Genomic DNA, 12,949 nt, shown 5'->3' with positions numbered 1-12,949 from the left:
ACAGCATTTTTTGTGGTTTTCCGAATGGAGGAGTTAGTCTAGAGCAGTAAACATGATGCAGGTCATGTCATTCAAGCTCAAAATCTTCTATACTCACCACACAACAATACCGTCAGACTGCTAAAACATCGAAAAACTGACCAGGAGGGAAAGGGGTACTGATTCATTTAAAACATACTCAAAAGACCATTTGTCTTATCTCTTTCATTCGGCTATAATTAGAGTTAAAATCTAATCGAATAGAATCATTTTTTTGGTAAGGCGGGCTCTGTTTAACTTCAGGAAACCATGTGACCAGATACCAGGTTGTATCAGTTTTCAATACCTCAAACCAAGAGTTGAGGATAGACAGTAGGGCGTACAAAACGCACTCATTCCGTATAGATGCAGCCCATAACACATAGGCTTCCGGAGATAGTGAGCAGTAGATTACTACAGAAGGTAGATGGAAATCTCAATGCTTGCGTAATTATATAATGAATGGACTTATCCAGATAGATTAGTTTTTTATGTTAGTTTGTTTATTAATCATTTTAGAACATAGAAAAATCTAGATCGTCGGGTTAAACATGTTTTTTTGTCATACAAGAAAGCCTCTCTTTGGTTCCAACCTGCAGTTAGATATACTCAATTCATCCATTTTCTGGCAAGGACAAAGGGGCATGAGGTGGGAGCAAGTTTATACAAAAAGTTAAATTGTTGCTTCGGTTGGAAGACCCACCCAAAATCTTAATTTTACATTGCGGGGGCAATACTATCCCCACACAAGGGTGGGGGGGGGGTCCATTAAACTTAGGTTTAACATAATAAAAACACTGCAGCATCTTTCAAAAATGCTGCCATCCACTGCTTTAGTTTAGTTTCAGATTTTGCCTCAGGTGAATGGAGGGGTGAGAGGAACCATGTGGCGTTAGAGAGAGCGAGGAACCAGACACATACGGCTGTGACATCATTTTTAAAGAGGTTGGGTGGAAATTACATTAGATACCCTGAGCTACGTTTATATTGACCTGATCTATTCTCGTCAAAGTTCACCTTTCTAATCTCGGGAATGACTTTTTTTATACAGGTTACAGCAAGCTTTGCAAACATTTTTGTCTGATCCAACTGTGTTTGTATCTCCTAAAACTGGGGAAGAATTGCCGTGGCTGCGCTATGACTAATTGGGTCATAGTTTGTCATACTTGACACTGATATATGATTTTCTTTTCACCTAGTCCAGTATACCAGATATCTAATATATCCGCTATGACGGATGTAGATTATCTTGTTTGTTCCATTTTGACTGATTATAGGCGGGATTAAACCGTCAATGTATACACATATTCACATACTAATATGTGTGCCCGTGCATGGGTGTCATAACATTTTTCTGTTGTTTTTGTTGGTTTTTGTTTTCATTGGGGGGGGGGGTCTCCATATCATGAAAAGTTATCTTTATTAATGCTAATGGTTTAAAAAGCTCGCCCAAATTCAAATTCAAGTTCGCATTATTTTGTTCATTCTGTAGTGAGAATTTGCCTCTGATAGAAAGAAATCTCACAACATGGGGCGTAGCTCATAACTCTACTGATGGCGCAGACGATGCACAGTATCGTTATGTGAAGGCGTTCTGGCTTACCTGTAGTGTTTCTATGTTAACTTTATATGAGTTGACATTTTGAATTGTCTATTGTGGACTAGATCAGCAAATAATCTGAGCATCTGTTCCCAGGGCTCAAATATGTTGCTTGTTTTTAAGGATGTCCTGTAGGGCAATAATTGATGCTTGGCTCCTACATTTATAAGATGGCCAATCATTACTAATAAACTTGTATATATATATATATATATATATATATATATAGTGGGATAAATCTCCGATATAATCTTCTAGAGTGCTCGACGTGGCCTCACGGAGCTACATAAATTGATGATCAGATGGAGTTCAATCACATAACATTTATTTCTCTACAGGCTGTTTCGTAAGGGGATGGTTTCTTTATCCGTAGTGGAACGGTTCGACAGTATACCTGACAAGAGTTCATCTTCATTCATTTGTTTTGATATCGTGGACTTTTATCCCTGCATATCTGAGCAATTTCTCCGCAATGCTCTCAGTTACGCATCGAAGTTCCATCATATTTCCGATGCGGATAGTCACATCATTATGCACACAAAGAAGTCGTTATTACTATGTCAAAACCAACCGTGGGTCAAGAAAGAAGCCAAAGAAAATCTATTCGATATTACCATGGGCTCATACGATGGCGCTGAGTGTTGTGAATTAGTCGGCATCTACCTGCTGTCAGTGATCAAAGCCGAGTTCGGTAGTCTATTAAACGTAGGACTATACAGAGACGACGGACTAGGCGTTACGAAATGCAGCGCACAAGTCACAGAGAAGATAAAACAACGTCTGTGCAAGATAGTTGAGGATCATGGTCTCCGTATCACTATAGATGCCAACAAGAAGGTGGTCAACTATTTGGACGTAACGTTGAACTTACATACAAGTAAACATTCCCCGTATTTGAAACCCGGCAACATTCCGCGTTACGTACACTCCGGCAGTAACCACCCGCCTTCCATACTTAAAGTTATACCATCAGGCATCAATCACGGATTGTCATCAATTTCATCGGACAAAGAGGAATTCGTCAAAGCCGCCGGCATATACCAAAAAGCACTTGATGAAAGCGGCTATAAATACAAGCTAACATACGACGAATCAGCCAAAACTAAACAGAACAGCAGAAGAAATCGTTCCCGTAACATCACATGGTTTAACCCCCCATATGATAGCAACGTAAAAACAAACTTGGGTAAACAGTTTCTCAAAATTATAGATGAGTGTTTCCTGATAGGCCATGTTCTACGCCCGATTATCAACAGAAACACTATTAAAATATCATACAGTTGTATGCCATCCATGCAAAATGTAATTGACTCGCATAACGCTTCAATCAAACAAGTGCGCCAGACCGGAGATACATGTAACAGGTGTAATTGCCGAAACAAAGATCAATGCCCGCTCAACAGTGAATGTCGCGCCCACGGAATTGTGTATTTAGCTAGAGTCAGAACCGATAATGGACAAGAAGAGAGCTACGTGGGACTAGCAGACACCGAGTAAAATTAAGATACGCCAACCACACTCATTCATTCCGTAATTCCACGAAAAAGAATAAAACCGAACTCAGCAAATTCATATGGACATTGAAAGACAAAAATGTTGACTACAAAATCAAGTGGGAAATTTTAGGAAAAACATCATCATACTCAAACATTTCAAAAAAGTGCAACCTTTGTATTCTAGAGAAATTCTTTATAATATGTCATCCCGAAAAATCTTCATTGAATAAGCGTTCAGAACTTCTCAGCACTTGCCGTCACTCCCATAAATTTCTATTTACTCAATCCTGTGTGTAATCAGGCTTAGCAACTATCCAGTATGTTTCTGTGTAACATATTCTCAGCCACGCGGATGTTTTTCGTTAGATGTCATTTTTCTCCCGACGAGTGAGGGGAAACCATCCCCTTACGAAACAGCCTGTAGAGAAATAAATGTTATGTGATTGAACTCCATCTGATCATCAATATATATATATATATATATATATATATATATATATATATATATATATATATATATATATTTATATGTTGCGTAGTCATCATTTCATTGGGTGATTCCCCGTAGTTATTTTCAGATTTCAGATTTCATAATTATTGTGCACTTTCCAAATATTGCAAGTTTTCGGAAATTTCATTTTTTTGTAAAAGACTACCTACTCTTTTAAAAAAAAAACCATTTAGTTTCAATTTAGCATCAATAGATTGATGATGTTTTAAATGTTTCAAACATATACACCACATGCATATACCAAGTTTGGCCCCGCACTGAACTGAGGATTATGAATTTACATAAGAGTCCTGAAGGTTATGATTTATATCACCCTTGTCCAAAAGATGCGTCAAACCTAATTTGATAAGAAGTTGGAGTTAGGGTTAAGTAAACGGCCTTAACCCTAACTTAAATATGTTAATAATGTTCAATTGTTAATGCACGGTAGCGGACGCTCACCAATTGCAAAAATACTAAAGACTAGTTAGTTAAAAATTACAAAATTAAAAAGATCGTCCATGCTACGCTCAACGTCGTTATTACTTTTTGACATTGCCGCACATGTACATTTTTTACTATAGTTGACTATATCGTGTAGGGGGTCCTCATTTGATATGTGTAATTGAATAGACGCCAATAATTTCCTTGAAGACAATAATTTATTCACTTATTCCCAATTCCATTACAGTGTGTTTATGCACTTTACTTTATTTGGGTAAGTATTTTATCCCTGATCTCTCCTCTACGCTCGATTTCAGAAGGAATCCACAGTTCAGGAATTCATCCAGTCAGAGAAATCCTTAATACAGGTACCTCATTTCAAAACCCAGAGTTTCCTTTTTTCGCACTAGACTAAGGCGAAGCAACTCGTTATTCCGTTGCATTCTTTGATGAGTATGCAAAGTGTTTGGCAGTTTTATCTGATAAGTCATAATATATAATTTCAATGAATTGACCACAATGGTGATGTAAGTGTTGTGCCTGCCTAAGAACTACATATATAATGGTGTTACAGAGCAAGACTTCGATACAAACTGACACTTTGGATGATAAGAAAGACAAATAAAACAGATATACAGAAAACATCAATAATACCAGCTTTAAAACATCATAAGACTCATGCATTCCGTCAATCAATCTCTATTTCCCCTTACAGAGACTGCAAGCTACATACACTTCGTATTAGATATTATTACAATGCATAGATTCATAGTAAGATCAGTAGGTATATAATACATATGTGTACATGAAGTTAAATATAAATAACAGTTATACAGCCTTTCAAGGAAGACCTTAGATATTTTTAACCATAGCTCTACCATGGAGTTTTTGGTTTTACGGCTGCTAATAACGTTAAGTATAATACGTCATAATTCAGTCGAGATATCTTTATACATAAATGAACATCAATACATCACAGTTCGATTTTTATGAAAGGGCTAGTAGATGGGCACCCCACCACAGTATTTCAAAATTGCTTATTGTACCCTTTTCAAGGCTGTGATAATCGATAGTAGATTATTGTCACAAATACATGTATGATCGAGTAGTATAAAAATGTGTCCAAAACAATAAAATGTATACGTTCCGTTAGTTGTAGAACTCGGTACTTCCAAGTACGTCTGAAAAATATGTGATATTAAAAAGATCATAATAAAATTTACATTTAGACGCCTATCATATAATTATTAAAGCCCGACAATACAGCAAAAATAACATATAACATGGTTCTCGTGGGATTTCAAATCATAGCCCTCACGCAACAAATTTTAATTACTGTAATTTTGTGCGAATTACACGTGAAATGTATCAAAATGGGCGATATAATCATCACCAATTGCCATCGGCATATAGACGCTCTCTATCAAACAAATTAAAATGAAAAGATATGTCATGACCGATAAAGATGGGTTTAAATCATCACTTTCAACGCTACAGACCTATTTGTGAAACGCGAACGAAGTGTTTGAGGCAAGTACTGGATTGTTAAGTTTGGTGACTTTGATTGATCAAGATGTATCTAGGACACTCTATGTAATATGATTTTTGCAGAAATATTGTGTATGATATGCAACAATCGACTTCATACTGACTGATACTGCGTTTGCTCTACTTCGGTGCACTCGTGATCCACAGTGACGACCCCTCGGTTCTGACCTTGTATACGGTGAATTCGAAAACTACACAAAATATTTTATTTAAAACAAATTCAAAGACATTTTAGTCATCTATTGATTTGATTTTGCTAACAAAAACTTAAAGCTTAGTAAAATGCGATATGTATTTTAACTTATGAAAGATTACTTTATCAAATATAAAAATATTCGCTGAATTACTAGTGTAATGAGGACATGAATCATCTTCAGCGTTTTTCTAAACGGCTCTTGTAAAATTGGATTCTTAACAAATTATGATTAAGATAATTAACCATATGACCTCAAACTGACGGAATTGATTCTGTCATATACTTTGTAAATTTTATTATTACACATACAGTGTATCAAGTGTATCTCATTATTATACATACAGTGTATCAAATGTATCTCATTATTATACATACAGTGTATCAAGTTTAAACTACAATGGTTTGCAAGTTGCATATGTATAAGTTAAAGTGCGTATAAGTATTGTCCGTGCGTTAAATATTTCGGTGTATTTAAGATCAATTCTGCATGGAGTTATCATTTTAAAGTACTGCTTAAGACCTCCTTCGAAATTCCTAATTCTGAAATGAGGTATTGAGGTACACATCATCTGGTCCTAACGTCTTCGGTTTGAGGGAATTCTGGTATTTGCCGTCATCATCTATTGAAGCAAAATATGTATATTTGTCATAAGCATGCATATAAAAGGAATTTTATATGATTTATTATATCAGAATGTAAGAAAGTTCATCATGGTCAATAACGATAACGATAATCCATATTCCATGAAAAGGGAACATTAGTAGTTCATCAGAAACACCTATTATTTGGATATAATGTCACGTTATTAGTATAGATACACTAAGATATACCAAACTCTGGTTGGTGCTCATAAAGAAACTTATATCTATTACTTGCTAGTCAGCAAATGTAGTAAATAACTACTTGTTTATATGGAGACAATGTCACGTTGGTAGTATTATTTATATATATTGTAGAATCATGGAAAAATGTACGAGAAAGCATCAACCCTTTTAAGGTGCAAAGTTAACGCAGATATGGCTACGGACATTTTTTAACATACTAGTAGTCTTACACATTTCTTTTCTACCAAAACTGAAACGATTCTGTTAATTAGGAATATACAAATTCGAATTTATCTACGTATTGATGTTTTATATTGTGGCCTTGCTGATAAGTATAAAGAAGTCCAATGCATTAAGACTTTCATGCAGTCATAATTATGTAAACTGTTGATAATACTTTAAGTATGGGGATGTTTATTAAATATGAGTCCAACTGCACAGAGATTTTAGTCCCATTAATTCACCAGAAAAAAATTCAAAGAATATGCATATCTACAAAGTGTGCCCATATTGCATACAAAATTACACGGAATTCTTCTAAGCGGTTTCAGACTAGTTGCACTGGCAAATTGTTTCAGTAGTGATATATCTAATTCTAGACTTCTAGGGTCAGAAGGCGCATAAATCCCAGCAAAAGATCGGATCAGGTTTCTCTACGAATATGTACATTTACACAGTACAGTCCACTCCAGCTAACCGGTTTCAGGGGAGTTGCACTGACAAAAACAGAACTGACAGAGGTCTAAGTTCGAAAGTGACACAACTCCCCCCCCCCCCCAAAAAAACCCATTCAAATGGAAATTTCCTGTAAATATGCACATCTACACTGTAAACCTTTATTATCTAAGTTTTCTTAAATTATGTTGAGGTGGTTTAAATGAGTTACGCTGACAATGACAGGACTTTTAAACAAAATTTAGACTAATGTACTTTTAGAGAAATGTCCGATCTCATGTCAAAACCACCAGAATTTTATGTAAAAGCTTTAATACATGGTACATCAGCAAATATCCTTGTAGATACTGGTGCCAGTTTCCTTCATTTCCAAAGAAGTTTTTGAAAGGATTTCGGGTCATGAAGAAAAGCTTCAATATCTCAATAGAGAAATTCTTTCTGCTAATGGTGAACCAATTAAAGTTTTTGGCAAGACACAGTTAAAGTTTAAACTAAATAGCCAAGTATATGAAAATACGACAGCAGTAGCAGATTTATCAGTAGATGGTGTGTTAGGACTTGAGTTTATGATCAACAATAGATGCACTATTGATATTAACCGCAAGAAGATCTGGGTCGAAGGAGACGAAGTTCCACTGCTCTCTGAAGGCAAAATTGCATGCTATAGGATTGCTCTAGCCAATACATTGAGCATTCCACCAAGAAGTGAGATTATTACATTTGGAGAGGCTTGTCTCAAAGAAAATGAGATAGGACCAAAAGGATTTGGATTGATTGAGCCAGATGAGACCTTTATTAAAAGCGACAATGGTCTTGTTGGAAAAGCTCTTGTCAATACAGATAATAAACTCCCAATTAGAACCATGAACCTCTCATCAGATTCTAAAGTTCTTCATAAAGGAACAGTCACTGCAACTTTGACACCAGTTGGAGATATCATTGAAAACACAGAAATGATTAGTCATACAAACAACAGCAAGCTCACTCCAGCTCTGGATGATTTGTTCAAAAGATCAAGCAAATATTTAAGCTCAGAGGAAAAACGTAAATTGAGAGAGATGTCATTAAAACATTATACTCTTTTTGCTATTGACAGTAAGGACTTCGGCAAAACGGATATCATCAAGCATAAGATAAACACTGGAAAGTCTGCACCAGTCAAAGAGCCATTTCGCAGGATACCTGTCCATATGAGGGATGAAGTTGACAAACATATAGACGAGATGCTTGAACAAGTGTAATTGAGCCGTCAACGAGCCTCTGGGCAGCTGCCATTGTATTAGTGAAAAAGAAAGATGGAAGCACAAGATTTTGTGTTGATTACAGGAATTTGAATGCCGCTACCATAAAAGACTCGTATCCATTACCCCGGATCGATGAATCTCTCGATCACTCATCAGGAGCTCGTTTATTCTCCATTCTCGATATGTGCTCCGGATATTGGCAGGTAGAGGTTGACCCCGCAGACAAACCAAAACAGCGCTTGCTACGAAGAGAGGACTATTCCAGTTCAGAGTAATGCCCTTCGGATTATGCAACGCGCCAGCAACTTTTGAGATACTTGTTGAGACAATACTAAGTGGACTACAATGGGATATCTGCTTAGTGTATCTAGATGATATAAAAGTTATTGCCAAATCATTCGACGAAATGGTGCAGAATCTTGAGACCATATTTTCCAGGCTGAAAGCAGGAGGTCTAAAGGTAAAGTCATCCAAATGTTTGCTATTTTCGGAAACAGTTGATTACTTGGGTCACGTTATCTAAGAAAAAAAGGCATTACAACAGATCCAAAGAAGATAGAAGCAGTAAGATATTGGCCTGAACCATGCAATGTAACAGAAGGAAGATCCTTCCTGGGCCTATGCAGTTACTACAGACGATTTGTAAAAGACTTTGCATAGATCGCTAAACCTTACATAAACTCATGGAAAAGAGCAAAGGTTTTGTATGGACACAGGAATGTCAAGGATCATTTGATGCACTAAAGAGTAAGCTCACAAATACACCAATTCTGGCTTTCCCAGATTTCACAAAGCCATTCATCTTGGACACAGATGCGAGCGACAATGCAATAGGAACTGTACTATCCCAGATACAAGATGACAATGAGCAAGGCATAGTATATGCAAGCAGATCTCTCACAAAGTCAGAAAAAACTACTGCATGACAAAAAAAAAGAGTTACTTTTCGCCACTATCTTTATGGGAAACAGTTTACGATCAGAGAACAGACCATAGCTCTATGCCATGGTTGCTAAAGTTTAAAAACCCTGAAGGTCAGTTAGCCAGGTGGTTGGAAATTCTAAGCTCGTATGACATAGCCATTGAGCACCGTGCATGAACAAAACATAGGAACGCAGATGCACTAAGTCGACGTCCATCCAAAAAGTGTAAATTTTATCCGGAGTGGGAAAAACATCAGCTAATGATATTAAAGTCCAACTGCCCTGAGCAAGAATCTGTAGAAGAAAGTGTTTCATGGTACGATAACAGCTCATTATGTGACCTTTAGAAGAATGACAAGGATATAAGTGATATCAGCAGATGGCTGGAGAGCACAGAGCAACGTCAGTTTAAAGACCTCAACTCAGGAGGAGTCATGATCAAATCTCTTTGGGCATAGAAATATATGCTAGTTATTCAGAATGATATGCTGTTGAAAAGATTGAAAAATAATGATAAAGACATTCTTCAAGCAATGATTCCGGTGAGTCAGCGTAGAAATGTCCTCCAGTATAGTCATGATCAGAAGACTGCATGACATTTAGGCATCAGAAAAACCCTGAGGAAAATCAGTGTCTTACTATTGTCCAGGACTTCACAAAGATGTACGCCAATACATCGCTGTGTTGTTTGCTCAAAGCACAAGTGTCCAACAAAACCTAAACGAGCACCAATAAAAATAGTTGGAGCCGGTTTTCAATGGAACGAGTAGCAATGGACATCCTTGGTGAATTACTTACAACGGAAAAGGGTAATAGATACATGTTAGTGATATCAGACTATTTTAATAAGTGGACCGAAGTCATTGCAATGCCAAATATCGAGGCAAAACTGTTGCAGAGATATTCGTTAAAGAAGTAGTGACACGATTCAGAGTACCCACTACTCTTCATTCTGACCAGGGAGCTCAGTTTGAAAGTAAGCTTTTCACAGAGATGTGTAAACTCTTGCACATCAAGAAAACACATACAAACCCTTACCACCCCCAATCAGATGGTATGGTAGAGAGGTTCAACAAAACTCTTGCTACTTTGCTCAGCTCATATGTAAATGAGCACCACACAGATTGGGATGAGTTCCTTCCATTTATTATGATGGCATATAGGTCAGTAGAACACGAAACGACAGGATGTAGTCCTAACTACTTAATGATCGGAAGAGAAGTAGGAACACCAATTGACCTCATGTCTGAGATACCAACTAGCATAAAGAAAATTCCAAAAAATCAATGGGCTTGGGAATTAAAAGAGCGAATGGAGATTGTTCACAGAATAGCTAGACAAAATGCTAATGAGGCAATGCTACGACAAAAATCTTTTCACGATCAAAAGCTTAACTGGCAAAAATTCAAACCTGGTGATGAAGTATATGTGTTCTTCCCAAGATATATACCAGGACAATCTCCAAAATTTACAAGGTTTTGGAAAGGACCGTTCAAAGTCTTAAGAAAATTCACAGACATGAACTATGAAGTTGATTGCGGTCATTGAGGTCGATCTCAGATAATTCATGTTGACAGAATGAGAATACGTTGGGTAGGGGAGGTGGGTGTTAGAGTCCTCTAAACTGAGTGCCTTAAAACTGTCTTTTTCCCCAATCTTTGATTTCTTAATTCGTAGAGAGAGGGGGGTATTTTACTATGATGTCACAACTTACAAGCTTACATTCTTCTTTTCCACTTCAATAGTAAGAGGGGCACTCACCAAATATTGATATTGGACGCGCATTACAAAATAACAAATAACTGCAGATCCCCTCCCCTGATCTTACGTGCCCGGGGCTTTACTTACACCAATGTCCAATGCTTGGTAAATAGTACCGCCTCACGTGACCAGTTAATCACACACGCTATATACGATATAAATAGTGTATGACAAACGTGTAATCCATGCAATATGTCAACAAAAAACAAATATCAATGTATGTTTTGTGAGAACAATAAGAAACTGAAAGATCAAGGTTTTCAGTCAAACAGTGATGATATTTCATGCAGGTAGTGCGCTTTCTTGGTACACTGCATGGTTGAATGTCATGCATGCGATGACTGGCGTTTGAGTCTGTCTATTACATGCAACTTCCATTATTCAGCAGGTATGTTTTCCGAACCTTTTCATTTATAATGTGAAGCGCTTAACAGTTGTTCTTCCACATTTGAAAACACGTGTGTTTCCTTACTTCTATCCTTTCTTGAAAAATGTTCCAGGAGTAGGGAAATATCATTTAAAAATATGAACCACTATATCAGTAAGCGCACCACATCAAGAAAAAGTATGTTAAATATTGTACAAAACGAGCATCGGGATCGGTCATCTAGTGCCTAACGGCCACGGAACAGGGATCACTCCATAAAGAAGTATATGTGGTTTAATCAAAGCAACTACACTTTTCATCAATTGAATACTTTATCTAAAAAATGAATCGTATATGCGTAGCTTATATGCGTAGCGCATTGATGAAAAGGTTTTCCGTCCATTTTTTCCTATGATACCGGCATTAAGAAAAGAGCTATAGTATTCATTTCTTACAATATATAATGTTTTTAGATAGTAGAACAAATAGTCTCTCTCATCGGAAAGCATTAATTAACGTTTTTGAAAGGTGCGTAGGAATGCATATACGAAACAATAAAAACAACAACACTAAATTCAAAATGACTGTGTGTTCAGGTCAGGTAGAGTTATCTAATTAAATGTATTGGACGCCAAATTAAAGATGCGATGGTTAAAAAAGGTTTGGATATCAAGGAAGAGGATAAGCGCTGACTCGCTGGATGCTGCATTGTGTTGGAGGAGACGTTGGACACTTTTTGTGTCGTGGGACTCCGGAATAATCTTTTATTAAGAAATCAGGTATAACATCACCTTGACCGTGTCCACAAATTGATTTTTCGACACGTCCAGGTGCAGTTATTCTACGGACGACATCCAAATATAAGAATTCAATGCCTATATTTACATTTTTTAGTTTATTTTTTTTTTTATAAAGAACTGGTGTGAGCAATAAACGAAAGAGCCAACAATCAACTCTTTTTCCTATGAAAAGTATAGTGCATTGGGATATTACTTGGAGAAAAAATATCTTTCGCAAACAAACGTTAACATTTATCAATGATTACAACAATTAACAATGGTATATCTTTGCAACAATTTTTCCAGTTGATTGTGTAATGGCACCCTACAGAGGAGTGAAGCTGTCTACAGTCGCAATTTCGGTTCTAACGAGAGTTAAACGTACAACCGATAAGTTTGCATTATTGAAGAAACTTGCCAAAGGCCGGATGTTTTGTCTGTTCATTTTGACATAAACATGCTGTCATTCAAGTAAGTAACTGCTGTGGCTCGTAAACAATGTGGAATGAACTTATTTCAAACAGTATAGTGTCTGTATGGAGTGTAAATACAACATATTCTTTTGTTATCAGAATACAAAAGT

Source organism: Ostrea edulis, chromosome 1 (genome assembly GCF_947568905.1).
Source record: "Ostrea edulis chromosome 1, xbOstEdul1.1, whole genome shotgun sequence".
NCBI classification, from domain to species: domain Eukaryota; kingdom Metazoa; phylum Mollusca; class Bivalvia; order Ostreida; family Ostreidae; genus Ostrea; species Ostrea edulis.
This window is presented reverse-complemented; position numbering follows the sequence as displayed.